At 38.7% G+C, this 18,435-nt stretch overlaps 1 non-coding gene across 1 annotated transcript; it reads left to right on the forward strand.

The window, feature by feature from the left end:
• Positions 1-1,266: 1,266 nt before the first annotated feature.
• On the forward strand, positions 1,267-1,402 carry LOC115031793. The gene has a single exon (XR_003837455.1). It is a non-coding gene; the product is annotated as a small nucleolar RNA SNORA42/SNORA80 family (small nucleolar RNA).
• The last annotated feature ends 17,033 nt before the right edge of the window (positions 1,403-18,435 follow it).

Consider the following 18,435-nt stretch of genomic DNA (forward strand, 5'->3'; position numbering starts at 1 on the left):
CAGCTCAGTGCTTCAGTTTGCCTGCCAACCCTGTGAGTTCTCAGCAGGAAGTTAGCAGGAATGCCTTGGAATTTACATTTAGAAAAAAACAAAGCTAAGCCTCCCTGCCTTCCCTACCTCCTTATATAAAAATCCACTGGAAACACATCAAAGACCTAAATACAAATGTAAAAGTTAGGAAGCTAAACAACATATTGGTCCATTGTCCTCACCCTTCCTAATGTTATGACCCTTTAATACAGTTCCTCATGTTGTGCTGACCCCCAATCATAAAATTATTTCTGTTGCTGCTGCCTAGCTGTAATTTTGCCACGGTTGTGAATTAGAGTGTAAGTATTTTTAGAGATAGATGTTTGTCAAGGGGTCATGACCCACAGGTTGAGAACTGCTGCTCTAGAAAGACAGAAAGTAATGAATATATACTTAAAGACGATATATTAGATTGTCTTACATAAGAGAGTAATCCAACAAAAACAGCTGTCTTCATACCAGAGGACTGAACTGCTAGTAGCTTGGCAGTCTACTGAGCTGAATGCCTGCCTCAGCTAGCCTGCTCAGACACTGAGGCCCTGGAAGGTCCTGGCGACCATTTGTCTCTAGTCCATGCTGAATGGCCAAAGAAGCTAAGTATTTAAGCCAGTAACAGTAAGGAATGTAGCAGCAGCAGCAGCAGCAGCAGCAGCGATTGGGTAGAATTTGCCTGAACAATGGGAAAGAAACAAAAAGGAAGTCAGATGAAAAGCCAAGTTGTTCCCTTGTCACTGTTAGGGTGGCTCCTCTCAGTTCAAATAACCTGATTGTATTACTCACAATATATTGCTTCTAGATTCTGTTTCTCTACGTTCTAGAGAAACAACTGATAGAAAATATATATATATATATGAATATATTTAATATATTAAATATCACAATGACTACCTCTCAATGGAAATCAAGAATCAATATTTCTTCATTCTAGATTTCTGGATGTCGTAATTGGTTTTCAGTATATGTCAGCATTTCACAGAAGTAGGTCCAACACCAGTGAAGGACTGGACTTGCCAGTGAGAATGAAGACAAGCAGACAAAGAATGAGCCATTCCTTCTTCCATGCCCTTTATATAAACTGTCACCAGAAGGTGTGGCCCAGATTTAAGACGGGTCTCCACACCTCAAATGATCCAATCATAAAAAGAAAACCAAAGTCCCTCACAGGTGTGCCCAGCTGCTAGGGTTTTAGTTAACTACAAATGTAGTCAAATTGATGATCAAGGATAGCTATCACATGCATGGATTTGGATATATGGCAGGCTGGTCCCCATGGGCCTCTCATAGTGTCCCATGCTAGAGCAAACTGTGGCTCCTAACCATTTCCCAGCCTCCGGGCCTATAGGCTACAGGCACTGAAGTACGTCACACAGTGGGAGAAAAGAAAGAAAAGAAAAAGAAAAGAAGAATAGCCATCACACTGACCAAAAAAGTTCCTCATAGGAGAGTCCAGAGGCTTGCCTCTTAGTCAATTCCAGATCCAGTCAAGTTGAAAACCAAGATGAACCTTCACAGTGGATTTTTTTTTAAGAACCACAAGGGAAACTACTGAAGATATACCACAAAGAGTATGATGACCTGATATCAATAAAATTGTACATCATTAGAAAGACAAAGAATAACTGCAAGTGAAGGGGTGGGTACATGGGAACTTTGCACTCTGTTGGTGTAAATATGAATTACCATAGCTACTGTGGAATAAAATATACAAGTTCCTTTAAAACTTAAGATAACTATCATATGACCCAACAACCCTGCTCAGGAATATATACAAAAGAATAGAATCCACCAGAGAAAGAGGCATCTGCAGTCAGACTCCTCAGCTCACTGTTGGCAGCACTAAGAAATGGAAGTAAAGAAAATGTGGCCAGACACTATGGGAAAACATTCACCCTTCATGCAAGTGTGAAACCTTGTCATTTGTCACAACATAACTAGAAGCAGAGTCTATTTCATTCTATAAATTGAGCTGCGCAAAGAAGGACAAATATTGTTTGACACCGTTCATGTGAAGACTCCAAAAAGCTCATCTAGAAATAGAAACTAGAGGATGGTTATAAGAAGTTGGGAGATGAACGTGGGTCAAGGAAAGTGTGGTCATGGATGCTAAGTTAGAGGCTGAGGGAAGAAGGACTTTTCTGATAGCCGTTATAAGATGATGGCTATAGGTGATAACATAGCATTTATGTGTGTTGAAAAACTAAACTAGATGACTTTGAATGTTTTGCCATGAAGAGGTGATAGTAGTTTGAGGTGATTGATGTACTTAATTTAATTTAAACATAATTTATATATTAATCATCACATGGTACACTTGTGATGGTTTGACTGAGAAGTGTCCCATGGGCTTGTATATTTAAACAGTTGGTTCCCTACTTGAAGGCCAATTTGTAGGAGGTTACAGAATTTATAGGAGGTAGAGCTTTACTGGAGAAGGTACCTCACTAGGTGAGCTCTCAGGGATTTATACACTGCCCACTCCCCTCCCCTCTTCACACTGTGTCTTGTGGACAGATGAAATGTGATCAGTTAGCTTCCAGCTCCTGCAGCCCTGCCATGCTTTCTGTACCATGGTGAATTTTATGCTTCAGGAACCAGAAGCTAAAGAGAACTGTTTCTCCCTCATTGCTTCTGGTCATGGTATTTTATCACCGCAAGAGAAAAGTCATTAATACAATGCATCATTGACATGTATAATTCTCATGCATCAGTTAAAGATGAAATGTAAGCATGATAGTGCATGCTTGTGATTTCAGCACCTGCAAGTTTAAGTCTGAAATTTTTGAGTTTCTAGCCAATGTGTGCTATGTAGGGAGGCTCTGTCATCAAAAGCTACCATCCATGATAATTAAAACAAATTGCTTAATTTAACTTAATAAAAATAGATATTAAGCAATGTGGGAATACTGGAGGAAAATAGCATTGCTTTGCTGTAAAATTTGTGGATTAATACATTTAAAAGAATCCTTCTGTAGCAGTTGAAACAGTGGGTGAAATTGGAGGTGGGTGATATAGTATTTGAGTTCTTACCCAAACAGAATAGAAAATGTGATACTTTCCAACAAAACAAAACAAACATTAAAACCTGTACTATTGGTGTACAGAAACACACAAACACTAAGTGGTCATTTTTCTGAAAACTGGATTTCATAGTACAGGCCTGACATTTTTATTATGTTTGTAGCATGAATTAGAAATGAGCTTACTGAGCATAAAAAAGAAATCTTACATTCACAAAGTTTGGCTTTTGTGTTCAAACATAGTAAAGATATAAAAAAAAAAGTACTAGAAGAATCCATCCATAAATAAATATTCAAACTTGTGTAAACCAGTCATAACAACCACCTTGCTGTTTTGTATGCATCACTTTTTTTTTTTACTTACATGGGTCTCCTTTTTTTTTTTTATTTACATGGGTCTCCCTTCTCAAATATGCCCTCCTTTGTACTTATACCTAAGCATATTTGCAAAGACCTGTAGAATAGAAATAGGCTTTTGACAGCCCTCAGCTGTTCATAGGATTCTTTAATCCTTTTCTGATTGCCACCTCTGTTAATGCAGGGTCTAGCCAAGACTCCATTAATCCTTTCTTTACAAGATGTCATCCCATGTTTTTTTTTTAATTTATTTTAAATTTCTCCGCATGAGTATAATATATGCATATGATTATATTCTATTATCTTTGTTGATTATTGGATGAATTTCCTAAAGATATGTATGAAATAGCATAAAGAACTACTTCCTAAATTTTCCTTAATACTAAAATACATAGATTTTCATATACTTCCTCAGAGGCAGCACTAGTTAACAATCATAGACAAAGTATTCAGCTAAAATAACTTTGTGATACTACTTCAAAAGAAACTGTGAGCCATTTCTCTTCTGTATATCCAGAGCTCATTCAGTGCACAACTATATTACTAGATCTTGCATGAATTCAAACTACAATTTTAATGTAAAGCAAAAGTCATGTCCATATAAAAGTTCCACAAATTATCCAAATATTCTTTAATTACAATTTTTGGCACCCTTTTTGAATTAATGCTGAAAGACAAAGTTTTTTTTTAATTTTTAATATTTTTATTACGTATTTTCCTCAATTACATTTCCAATGCTATCCCAAAAGTCCTCCATACCCCCCCCCCCACTTCCCTACAAGGATGGACCATCTAGAGACTGCCATATCCAGGGATCCATCCCATAATCAGCTTCCAAACGCTGACACCATTGCATACACTAGCAAGATTTTGCTGAAAGGACCCTGATATAGCTGTCTCTTGTGAGACTATGCCGGGGCCTAGCAAACACAGAAGTGGAAGCTCACAGTCAGCTATTGGATGGATCACAGGGCTCCCAATGGAGAAGCTAGAGAAAGTACCCAAGGAGTTAAAGGGATCTGCAACCCTATAGGGGGAACAACATGATGAACTAACCAGTACCCCGGAGCTCTTGTCTCTAGCTGCATATGTATTGAAAGATGGCCTAGTCGGCCATCCTGGAAAGAGAGGCCCATTGGACTTGCAAACTTTATATGCCCCAATACAGGGGAATGCCAGGGCCAAAAGAATGAGAATGGGTGGGTAGGGAAGGATGGACCATCTAAAGACAAAGTTTTGAGGTAAAGTTTTGACTTAAAATAAAATGTAAATTTATAGTACCAGTTGTTGTATGCTCAATGCTCACATAGATGAACTACTAAAGAACTGTGTCTCTAACTGCATATGTAGCAGAGGATGGCCTAGTCAGCCATCAGTGGGAGGAAAGGCCCTTGGTCTTGTGAAGATTCTAGGCCCCAGCATAGGGGAATGCCAGGGCCAGGAAGTGGGAGTGGGTGGGTTGGGGAGCAGGGAGGGGAGGGGAAAGGGGATTTTCAGAGAGGAAACTAGGAAAGGGGATAGCATTTGAAATGTAAATGAAGAAAACATCTAATAAATTCTTTTAAAATAAGAATTGCCCATAAAATCTGATAATACTTCTCCCATTATCCTTGAAGATAATTTTTTGTGTCTACAATTTCCCTTAGCTTTATTGTCACATACAATGAGGACAGTGATTCTACTTTTCAGTAAAATATTTTATATATGTACTTTTAAATTAACCACTTTTTAGTCTTTAAGAATTTCACACATGCATATGATAAAGTAGACCTTTCTCTATTATTCCCTCTCCCATGGCCTCTTTACCCTCAGTGCCTTTCCTTCCCAAGTTCATGTCTTTTACTTTTGTGATCCATTAAGTCCAATGAGTCCTGTCTATAAGCAGATGAATGTGGGGCCCACCTGCTATACCTGGAAAGCAACCAGTGGCTACACTAAGGAGGAAGAGTTTTTCCTCTCCCAGAAGCTATGACTGCCAACAGCTCCATCCACAGTAAAGGAAGTGAATTACCATCTATGTGGAACATTTGGCGGCTTGATCTCATGTAGGTCTTGTGTAAGCTGCACCGCTGGTGTGAGTTCATGAGTGCAATCACCATGTCACGCCCAGAAGACAAGATCATCTTTCACAGATAACCTCTTGGGCTGTTTCAGACATTCTTATTAGCCAGTCTACTAGGTTTTCTTTCGTTTTGTCTCCTATAATTGAAATTATGCCAATGAGCTCATGGTGTTGCTCCCTGCTTCCTGAGACTTCAGGCAGGAAATAAACTCTTACTAGACATAAATCAACTGGGTACTTTTCTCATTCTACTCTGACACATTAAGCCTTCTCTCTTACTGAAAGCTCTTCCCTTCAAAGAGACTTTGCATGCTAGCTTCAGTTCATGCTCACCTCTATTCCTGATGGGTCCTTGCTTGGACACATTTGGTTAGACAGCCATTATTTTTCTCAAGCTAGCTGAGATTTGTACATTTCTTCATTTCATGTGATATAGGCTCAGAGACTTCCCTCCCTCACTTCCTCCATTTCTCTTTCCAGCTTTTTCTACCCATCTCCTCATTTGAATTAATACACAAAGACATAGAAGTAGGTTGTAATCTTAGAGCTGAAAGGTAATAAATGTTAAGTGAAGACTTAAAAATGTTCCTTGTGAAGATCATATTCAAAGATTATTTTAGATTTTATTATAAAATCTTACCTTAGAGTAAAAAATAATATATATCTTTTTCAGTAATCATTAACACTTCACTCTCATATCAACCAATATTTTTTCAAAATCTATGCCTGATGAGTATATAGTACAATGTTTTAATAAACATTGTTATTTTATTGGATATTTTTTTAAAACCGTACTTTGTGATATTTTGTAGATGGCATAGTAGCAACCATCTTTATAGGTATATACTTTGGCATGTATGTACCTGGGTGATTTTAGGGTAATCATAGCTGTTAACCAAGTATTACAGCACTGTTAACTTTTGAAACTTGGTAACTATAAGGTTTGGGGAGATGGATCAATAGATCAGAACACTGCTGTTCTTCCAGAGAGACAAGGTTCAATGAATTCCCACTATCCACATAGTAGGTCACAACTGTCTGGAACTCCATTTCTAGGGAATCTAATGCCCTCTTCTGGTCCTTGTGGGCACTGCACACGTGTGAAATATAAACATATACTCAGGCAAACACTATTATACATGAAATGAAAATCTCAAAAGAAATGAGAAATTATTACCTACACACTATTATGAGAGCCCCATAAATCTATACAGTGCCAGAGTTCAGAAATGTAAAACAGTATAAATATTTGAAATAAAATTTTCTTACTCAACAGATATTCATCTACATAGATTATATTTGTTAACACTGCCCTAATAGCTATTGAATTGAATAAAATTATTTCAGAATAATTTGAGATGTGCTGGTGCCTTATGTATTGTTTATATTGAGAACAATTCTGGTATTTTAACCTTAGGTGCTCTTCCAGCTGCGAATTAGAAAAACAATATTCTTTATAAGAAAGAAATAAGCACTTTTCAATAAGAATCTTAACTTCAGAGGAATTATTTATGAAATATTTTTATGATCCAACTGAGATTATCTTATAACTAAATCTTTTTTGGCTTGTGTAACTATAATACAATATGCCAAAATATTTTTCTGCCAAGATCATTAGACAAGTTTCCCTTGCTTTCAAAACTGTGAAGAATTTGACACACACATGAGTGTATGTAATGTATGTAACATATATTTGGTATCTATGTAGTACCATCTAACATTGCTCAGACCACAGAAACTCCATGGTACCCTGCCCATTATCTCTTCCCTTGTCTGAGACCTTCCTTCTAGGATCACCTACAGCATGTCCTTCCTAACATCTTTAATATCCTTTCAGAGAGAATCACAGAACTGACTTCTCCTCTCCTGCAATCTGTCTGTCCTATGTGGATACCAGCCTGGCTATTGGGTATGTCTGATCTGTCTGTCCCTAACAGGGATAGCATGGAAGCCAGGATATAGGAAAGGGTTGAGGTATGCTTGCTATAGAGATTTTTAACAAGGTTTGATGAGTGAACAAGTGACTTTCCTGACCCCAGCTGATGTAAAATACCACTCACTCTAAACCACATGCGACATGATCAAACTATGTCCACACATTGTTTACATTTATGGGATGTTCATTTTGTTTAAGGTTGCTTTCAATCTATTGGCTGATTTCAGCAAATGATTGCCACAATAATCGCATATGTGCACACACACACACACACACACACACACACACACACACTATTCTGAGTCAGGGGCATGAATTTAAGATCAAAGATATGCTATGAATTTAGCTTAGGTTATAAAGCTGATTGCATGGGCAATTCAAAGCACAGTAATGTTGGTCACACTATACTCTTAAAGGCAGGTTAAATTTAAACAGACTGAGTACACAGCAGACCAAGAACTGGGCTCAAAGTCTCAAATGACTGCAAGGACTTTGGCTGCAAGGTCCAGCAAAAGTTCAGACTCTTTGTGATCAAGAGGAATGTTCAGGAAAGTTCATGACCACAAAATCCTACCACTAACTAAGGAGCTATTGGGATTTGATGGCTGCTGGGAGAGAGAAAGTCAATTTTGGGGTTTGTTTCCAGAGCAGACCCCAATCTCAAGTCTAACTGGGCAATACAAACTGGATTTGATGGGGAATGAACAGATTTTTTTTTTAAACTAAGTTCAAAGTTTCATTAGAAGAGATGGGAAAGTTGATGGCGGTGGTAATAGGCGTTGAGGACATGGAGAGGTTCAGAATATCCTCACTATGTAAAATTCACACACAGGTAATAAAAATGAGTCTAAGGAATGGTTTATAGGACTTGAGGATTGATACTGAGGTTTAATGAGAGAGGGAGTGGGGAGAGGGAAAGTCGGGGAGGGGAGGGGTGATGAGAGGGGACGGGGAGAGGGAGAGGCAGAGAGAATGCTTCACAGAGCTGTAATTACCAAAAATGTGTATCCTGAATCCGTGGGCTGTTGAACGGTTAATATAAATGCTCCTTTCTTGATTTAAGAGAATTTCTATCAACTTCTTCAGATGTCATTAATTTATAACATTGCTAATTCTGTCTTATATATCTTAAATGCTTTTTTGGCATTCCGTATAGAATTATTTTTTAGAATTGTGTGACTGGGTTTATGTGACTATTTTAAGACAGTCATCCTGTTCACATTTCCAGCTCTCTGAGAAAAATCCATTGCATTTGCTTCCATCTTGTTTACAACAGTCACCTGCTGAGGTTTCACTTCACCAGGTTACTTTTTCACTTGGATGGGTGGGCTGGAGTATAAAGCCAGGACTATTGCAGTGGGATTTGGTTAAGACAAGGGATTAGAAGGGAAAGGTTCTCTGGGTAGACTACATTCTGTGATTATATCTCACGCCCCTTACTATTGGCTAATTCCTTCCTTGTATGATCATCACTCACCATCCTTCCTCTGTTGTTGGTTTATGATTCTGTGTGTGGACTGTACGGAACTGACAGGAGCAAGAAATGGAGCATAGAGCTTAATGCTTTGACTCCTCTTGGGAGGTTTCAGTTCCTCTGAGGTGCACAGGCTCCTTGCTGTTTTCTTAGGGCATCCTGCTTTGTTAAGGTAACCTCTCAGTCTCATGTGCTAAAGGGTGTCCATTCATTTTACTCAGTTTCAGAGAGCATTTTCCTAGCCAGACCAGAGCACTGGAGCGCTGTCCTGTCATAAGGTTACTCTGTTTACCATTCACTGAAGTCAAGGACCCTAGAACAACACTGAGAGAGCAACATTGTGTGGTCAGTTGCCACTGCTCAGCCATGCAGACAGGTAAACCTGATTACTACTCTTCAGTCAGAGCTGAAGTTCACACAGCTGTGATGATCTAAGGTTTTGAGGCTAATATTTAAACCACTCACTGAAGCAGAGCACAATTCCAGGCACTCCACCCACTGATAAGAATGAGGCAATCATGCAGGCTTTTCTTTCATTCCTAGATATGTGTGTGTAACATTTCAGGTTTGACTCCCTGACTCCTCTCTTCCACCTGTATCACGACTGGTGATGTGCTTTTGGCATGGAAGATAATGACACCACAGTGTCAGAGAGCGACTTCACTTACAGAGATGAAAGAAAAATTGATTGACATGGGGAAGAAAACATGAGACACTGCAATAATTGGGGAAAATATGGGATACTCAAGAAAAGGATTTGTTCTTTAGTCTTTGTATATTAGCAAAATCAAAATGTTATGTTAAATATAATTTTATCAAGTGCAATCTGATAATGTCAGTAATTTAGCTGGTTTGATAAAGTAGATTTTGTAGAGCTTTAAATCTGGGTGTGGTGACTCACACCTATATTGTCAGAATGTAGGTGGCAGATACTAGAAGATTGCCACAAGTTCCAGGGCAGTCTGTGCTGCATAAGGAGGCTGTCCCCAAAACTAAAAGTTTTTTTTTTTTTTTAAAACTGGTCTACAAAAAGATAATATGTTACCAGTATGGTTCATAATTTCCTATACTCTACTGGAAACTATCAGATTAAAAAAAATCTGTTTAGGAATTATAGTTATGTACAATAAACAAAAGTTCATGTCTATTTCTTTTTTAAAACATGTTATACTGGGGTAAAAAAAAAAGATGGAAAACATCAGAAATGACAACGAGATATTTGAGTTCTTTCTAGAATGTTTAAGTCTAATTGTCCTAATTTAGCATAGTGATCTGCTTGAACTCAACTTCTGCCAAAATGCATCATGTTAATAGAAAATGTTTATTGAACACTTGGAATTTGCTAGGCATTTATTTAGAATATCTGTCTGTCATCTATCTATCTATCTATCTATCTATCTATCTATCTATCTATCTATCTATCATCTATCTATCTTCTCATCCTGTGCCTTGGCAGTAAAGTATGGGTAACACTTGCTGAATTTTGGACTTAATAGAATGCAATCCACAGAATTTACATGTCTTACTGATCCCTGAGACTTAGTAGTAGGTATACGTGTGTGCCAGACTTCAAAACACTTGCTTTTCTCAATGCTGTTTTTTAATATTTTGTGACTATTTTTAATATTTGGGAATGTCATATAATTTATATACAATGTGGTTTTGATCAAATCCTTCCCTTAGTCCCTCCCATCTAACTCTTTGAATACCCCATTCTACTTCTTCCTCTAAACCAAAGGCAAACATTTTTTTCAATCTATGGAGTTGAATTTGTTCCACCAGTACATGTGTGGGTGTAGAGCCACCCACTGGCACATGGGCAGCCTACTAGGGCTATCTCCCTTATGACAATTTACCCCCCTTCTCCAGTAACCAGCAATTGGCTTTAGCTTCTCAGTTATGGGTGGGACTGCCTAAGTCTTACCCACTACTCATACTGGGTCTTTAATTATGAAGAACACAGAACTTGAGAGTGTAATGATTCTTTAAACCTACTTGCTACAAGGGATAATTTCTTGTGCAAGAATCCTCTCTGAAAATAGAATAGTTGGCCAATCAATGAACAAACCTGTACAGCCCTGTTGCTCCTACACTATGAGCCAATGTGCCTGGCCTATTGCTGCAAACTCATGGAGGTGGGGTGGAAGAGTGCTCATATCTGGTATCTGTCAGACTCTTTAAAATACTAGCTCAGGGCTTTTTCTGTTCCCGATAATGTTAAAACCCATTAGTGGACATCATTACCTTTGGAAAGCAGGTTGAGCTTCCAAGGTTGAGATGATAAGAGGCAACTTCAGATAATCAGTGGAACAGGATAGGACAGGAGGCAGGGTTCTATCTGATACAGAGGTCTGTGAAGTAGTACAGTGCCCAGTTAGTACACACACATCACTGATAACTCTTGGTGATCCTGAAGCAATGAAACTTTAAGGTTTCTGTTTCAAATTGCTTGTATTATTTTATTCAAATGGACACTGAGTTTGGAAGCTAATTATGAAAGTGTTTGAACATAAGTCCTTTCAGAAATGAGCTGTTGGGGAGATGGCTCTGCAGTTAAGAACAATGGCTGCTCTTGCAAAGAGCTTGCTCAGTTTGGTTCCTATCACCCACACAGTGTCTCAAAGTCACCTGTACCTCCAGTTCCAGAGGATCTGATGCTCTCTTCTGATGTTCATGGTAACTAGGCACACACATGGCAAACAAACATATATGAAGGCAAAATATTCATACAATTTTATATATATTGAGCTTTGAGTACCTTGGATTTTACTGAGACACTAAGTATGGGGAGAACAGCAATGGCCACAAAAAGGAGAACCTTTGATCAACCAAGCACAGTGGTGCATCCAGCAGGCAGGTGGGTGTCACCATCCTGGACTATGTTCAATGTTACCTACACTCCAGAGTGAGTTCCAGGCCAGTCTGAGCACATAGTGAATTTGACACTGTCTCAACCCCATACATACAGCCAAGCTGAAAACTGCTGACTAACTGTAATTTTTTCAATGCTTACTTTTGAAGATGGTTCTTAAATGCTTTCCTCTCCCTTCTAATCCACCATCCACCAGAGGTAGTGGTAAAGAAATGGTTCTTTGGAGCAAATCCCACCTGCACTGTCAGGAAATCATCAGTCCAGATCTCAAGTCAGCAGCTCAAACCACTCGCAAGCACTTCATGAATACACCAGCAGTCCAGTTCAGTAGTGTCTGGATAACAGAAGGGGTGGCAGGACCTAACAGGAACAGCCAGACTGTCACCGAATTGGCATAAGTCAGCAGGAGGGATCAGGAAAGTTCTCAGCTGTGTGAGATCTCAACAAAGTGAAGATCAGCAAAGACTCAAGACCAACAAGCATTGCACAGCTAGCTCTACAGGCAAGTCCAACCAAGCCTCTGTCAGTTGAGCCCTATTTATATTCCCTCCAAACATCACATGTCCTCCACAGGTCTTGCTTCACCACATGTCTTGCCTCAGCACGTGAGTCTTAGCAAAACTCCATGTGAGTCTGTCTCTGCTAACATAACTCTGCCATTCACCCCAAGTCTGAGGAAGTGGCAAGAAGCTGCAGCACACCACCAGAAGTTTTGTGGAGTCTCTCTATGGAGTCCTGAAAAATGGAGCTCAACTATGAAATGTGAGGTGGACGGATACATGCAAGTTGGAAGTGAAGAATCCTTCATCATGTGCTTACTTTAGCAGAACATCCTTTCACCTGTGTCTGATTCAATGAACCACTCCTTCATGTGTTTGCCCCCAACAAAACACCATCCAACACAACTGACTTTCCAAAGAACCGTTAAGTTTCCACTTCATGAGAGAATGTAGATTTGTTTGATTGTTGGTTTTGATTTTTGTTGGGTTTTTTTCCCATGCAAGGGTTGGTGCCTTTGAACATATTCAGGACTTATAAACACAAAAGAAATCTGGAACATATCAAAGACAAACAATACAATCATTTCACCCTTATAAGATTATAGCTGCATTTAAAATTATGAATCATGCCTATCATCTGGGTCATTAGCAAGCCTGGCAGTCATAAGGCCTGCCCTGAACCCTTTGTGCTCCATCATCTGGTTCTACAGTTCTAACCACGACCCCAGACATGCCTGACCACCAAATGAGACCTCTACCCCAAGCTGCTGCCTACCTGCCATGCTTGGCAAACCCAACAAGAACAAGTTCTGCCCTGACCCCTCTGCACTCCATTTCCAGGGTCACAACTCCACCTACGTCCTTGGGGCCCGGCTGTTGCCTTAGGGACCACCAGCTCTACCTGCATCTTTGGAGACCTGCTATCACCAGGAAAAAATCATCTCTAACTGCAACCCCAAAAAGCCTGCTGATGCAAGAGACTACCAGCTCTACCTGAAGTCCCGGAGGCCTACTCCCATCAGAGACTACCAGGCCAGCCAACAGTAGGGACAACCAGATGGCTAGAGAAATCATAGGAAAACAATCAACAAAAGACAGGGTAATATGGCACTACTAGAATCCAGCTATCCTACTACCGTAAGCCCTGAATATTCTAACACCCCTAAATTGCAAGAAAATGACCTTAAATCTAATTTTATGAACATTAAAGAAGAAACGAACTATTACTGATGCTAGGGTATACTTACAGACAGTAACCTACATAGCTGCCATCTGTGAGGCCCAACAAGCATCTGAAAAAGTCAGATGCAGATACTTATACCCAATAAATGGACAGAAGCCAGAAATCCTTGTGATTGAATTAGGGGAAAGCTGGAAGAACCTGGGGGGAAGAGGGCAACCCCTTGGGAAGACCAGCAGCCTCAACTAACCTGGAAACCATGATCTCTCAGCTACTGAGCCACCAATTGGGCAGCATACACTAGCTGATATGAGGCCCCTGACACATATACAGCAGAGGACTTCCTGGCCTGGCTTCAGCAAGAGAAGATGCGATTAACCCTTGAGAGATTTGAGGCCCCAGGGAGTTGAAAGGTCTTGGGGGGCATCCTTTTGAAGATGGGGAAGGAGGAACAGGATGAAGAACAATCAGAGGGTAGACCAGGAGGGAGATGATGACTGGGCTGCAAAAACAAACAAACAAACAAACAAAAACAAAACAAAACAAAACAAAAAACTAAAGAAGAAGAAGAATAAAGAAAAAGAAAAGAAAAAAGAGGAAATGAATAAACCCACTAAAGAAATACAAGAAAATACAATCAAACAGGTGAAAGAAATGAGTAAGACTCTTCAAGACCTGAAAATGAAAATGGAAGCAATAAAGAAAACACAATCTGAGGTAATCCTAGGGGTTCGAATACCTAGGAAAGAGAACAGGAACCACAGACACAAGCATCACCAACAGAGTACAAGAGAAAGAATAAAGAATCTCAGGTGTAGAATACACCATACAGAACTGGAGAGATGGCTCAGTGGTTAAGAGCACCAACTGCTCTTCCGAAGGTCCTGGGTTCAAATCCCAGCAACCACATGGTGGCTCACAACCATTTGTAATGTGATCTGACACCCTCTTCTGGTGCATCTGAAGACAGCTACAGTGTACTTAGATGTAATAATAAATAAATCTTTAAAAAACAAAAACAAACAAACAAACAAACAAGAATTCACCATACAAAAAATTGATACATCTGTCAAAGAAAATGTTAAAGCTAAAAAGTTTCTAACACAAAACATCCAGGAAATCTGGGACACTATGAAAAGCCAAATGTAAGAATGATAGGAACATAAGAAGAAAAGGTTCACAACTCAAAAGCCCAGAAAATATCTTTAACCAAATCCTAGAAGAAATTTTTCCTAACCTAAAGGAAAAAAATACCAATGAACATCCAAGAAGCTTATAGAACACCAAATAAAGTAGATCAAAAAAGGAAACCTTTCTGCCACGTAATAATCAATACACTGAATACACAGAACAAAAAAAAATAAGAGTATTAAAAGCTGCAAGTGATAAAGATCCTGTAATATATAAAGGTAGACCTGTAGGCTTAGGTTTTTCAAAACCTACTTTAATAAGTGTACTTGAACACTTTGACCCCTCTTCTAGCCAACCATCCAAAAGTAGGTGAGAAAATAGGACAAGGGGATATAGACCTGTTTAGAAGTAGTTCTTTGGGGAGATCCCAATCTCTGTTGTCAGGATACCTGCAGTCCAGTCCAGTAGGAATAGGATACAAAACACAAATCAGCAGAGGTAACATAGTCCAGCAGGAACAGCCAGGCCTCTATCAAATCAACGCAAGTGGGATGCCAGGAGAAGTTCTCTGCCATGCTTCTCAACAAAGTAAAGATCATTGAAGATGCAAGACCAATGAAATGTTGCAAGTCTAGCTATGCAAGAATCCCCTCACTGTCCATTGAGTCCTATGTATTCTGTCTCCAAACATCATGTTTTTCCCCACCTCCAGCAGTCTTGCCTCAGCAAAACACCATGTGAATATGCATCACATGACACTACCAGAAATTTCTACTTCAAAAACCTATTAGAATCACACAATGCTTGTCAATAGAGACTGTAAAACCTAGAAGGGCCTGGTCAGATGTCTTATAGTTTCTAAAAGATTACAGATGTCAGTACCAACTTCTATACCCAGTAGTAAAACTTTCAATCACCATAGATAGTGAAAACAAGATATTCCATAAGAAAACCAAATTTAAACAAAATCATTCCACTAACCCAGCCACATACGGAATACTAGAAAAGAAAAGTCCAACACAATAAAAGTAGCTTTACCCAAGAAAACCTAAGAAATGGATAATTCCACATCAAATCCAGAAAAAGAGACAGACACACAGACACACAGACACACAGACACACAGACACACAGACACACACACACACACACACACACACACACACACACAGAGAGAGAGAGAGAGAGAGAGAGAGAGAGAGAGAGAGAGAGAGAGAGAGAACCACCACCAACATCAAAATAACACTAGCTGACAATCATTTGTCATAAATATTTCTCTACATCAGTGGTCTCAATTCCCAAGTTAAAAAAAAAAAAAGGCACGCTAACAGAGTGGGGAAGCTATCATTCTGCTCTATACAAGAAATATCTCAGTAACAGAGATAGACATTACCTCAGAGTAAAGAGCTTGAAAAAGGTATTCCAATCAAATGGACACAAGAAACAACCCTGAATAGCCATTTTAAAGTCTAATAAAATAGACTTTCAACAAAAATTAATTCAAAGAAATGGGAAGAACACTTCATACTTGTCAAAAACAAAAAACAAACAAACAAACAAAAAAACCAAACAAGATAGTGTCTCAGTTCTGAACATCTATACCCCAAATGCAAAGGTACCCACATTTGTAAAAGAAAACTTATTAAAGTTCAAATCACACATTGAACCCCATACATTATAGCAGGAGACTTCAACAACCCACTCTTACCAATGAACAGGTCATTGAGACAGAAACTAAACAGAGAGATAATGAAACAAAGAGATATGAACCAAATGGAACAAACAGATAGCTACAGATCATTTCACCCAAACACAAAAGAATATACCTTCTTCTCAGCACCTCATTGAACCTTCTTCAAAATTAACCATAAACTTGGTTACAGAGCAAGTTGCAACAGATACAAAACAATTGAAATAACTCCTTGTATTCTACCAGACCACCATGGATTAAAGCTGGACTTCAACAACAACAGAAAGGACAGAAAGCCTATGTACTCATGGAAACTAAACAACTCTCTATCCAATGATCACTGGGTCAGGGGAAAATAAAAAACTTAAATACTTCCTAGAATCCAAAGAAAAAGAAGGCACAACATACCTAAATTATGGGACTCAGTGAATACAGTTCTAAGAGGAAAGTTTATAGCACAAAGTGCCTTCAAAAGTAAATTGAAGAGTTCTCATAATAACAATTTAAAAGTATATCTGAAAGCTCTAGAACAAAAAGAAGCAAATACATTTAAGAGGAGTAGACAGCAGGAAATAATCAAACTCGGGGCTGAAATAAATCAATTGGAAACAAAGAGAACAATACAAAGAAGCAACAAAATCAAGAACTAGTTATTTGAGAAAATTACCAAGATAGACACACCCTAACTACAAGAAAACGAGACAGTAACCAAAGTAACAATCAGAATTAATGAAAAGGGAGACCTGGGAACACTGAGGAAATTCCAAGAATCGTCAGGGCTTACTTCAAAAGCCTATACTCCAGAAAATTGGAAAATCTAAATGAAATGATGATTTTCTAGACAGAAACCACTTACCAAAGTTAAATCAAAATGAGTTAAACTATCTAAACAGTCCTATAACCCACGAGGAAATAAAAGCAGTTCTTAAAAGTCTCCAAACAACAACAACAAACTTGGGGGCAGATGGGTTTAGAGTAGAATTCTGCCAGACTTCAAAAGAGCTAATACAAATACTCCTAAAACTGTTCCACAAAATAGGAACAGAAGGAACCTTATTAAACTCATTCTATGAGGCCACAGTCACCCTGATTCCTAAACCACACAAAGACTCAACAAAGAAAGAAAGTTCAGACCAACCTCCCTTATGAACATTGATGCAAAACACTCAAATAAATAGTTTCATATCGAATCAAAGAACACATCAAAGACATCAACCACCATTATCAAGGAGGCTTCATCCCAGGGATGCAGAAGTGGTTTCATATACAAAAATCTAGGAACATAATCCACCATGTAAACAAACTCAAAGAAAACAACCCACATAGTCATCTCATTAGAATCCAACACCGCTTAATGTTAAAAGTCTTGGGAAGACCAGGGATACAAGATGGATACCTAGACACAATAAAGGCAATACACAGCAAAGCAATAGCCAAAATAAAATTAAATGGAGAGAAACTGAAATAAATTCCACTAAAATCAGAGATAAGACAAAACTGTCCATTTTCTCCCTATCTCTTCACTATAGAACTTGAAGTCCTATAACTAAGGAAATCAAGGAAGTACAATTTGGAAAGGAAGAAGTCAAAGCATTGGTATTTGCAGATAATATAATAGTATACACAAGTGACCCCAAAAATTCTACCAGAGAACTCCTACAGCTGATAAACACCTTCAGCAATGTGGCTGGCTACAAAATTAACTTAACAAAATCAAATGACAAATATGCTGAGAAAAAAATTGGGGAAACAACACCATTTAAAATAGCCACAAGTAATAAAAAATATCTTGGCGTAACTCTAACCAAGCAAATGAAGGACCTATATGACAAGAGCTTCAAGCCTCTGAGGAAAGAAATTGAAGAAGATATAAGAAGGTGAAAAGACTTCCCAGGATCATGGATTGATAGGATTAACATAGTGAAAATGTTACCATCTTGTTTTTTTTTATTATTGATTTGATTTTTATTCCCAATTTTCTTTTTCTTTTTTTTATTACAAATTTTTCTCAATTATATTTCCAATGCTATCCCAAAAGTCTCCCATACCCTCCCCCCCCCCACTTTCCTACCCACCCATTCCCATTTTGTTGGCCCTGGCATTCCCCTGTATTGGGGCATATAAAGTTTGCAAGTCCAATGGGCCTCTCTTTCCAGTGATGGCCGACTAGGCCATCTTTTGATACATA

Source organism: Mus caroli, chromosome 8, assembly GCF_900094665.2.
Source record: "Mus caroli chromosome 8, CAROLI_EIJ_v1.1, whole genome shotgun sequence".
Taxonomy (NCBI): Eukaryota; Metazoa; Chordata; class Mammalia; order Rodentia; family Muridae; genus Mus; species Mus caroli.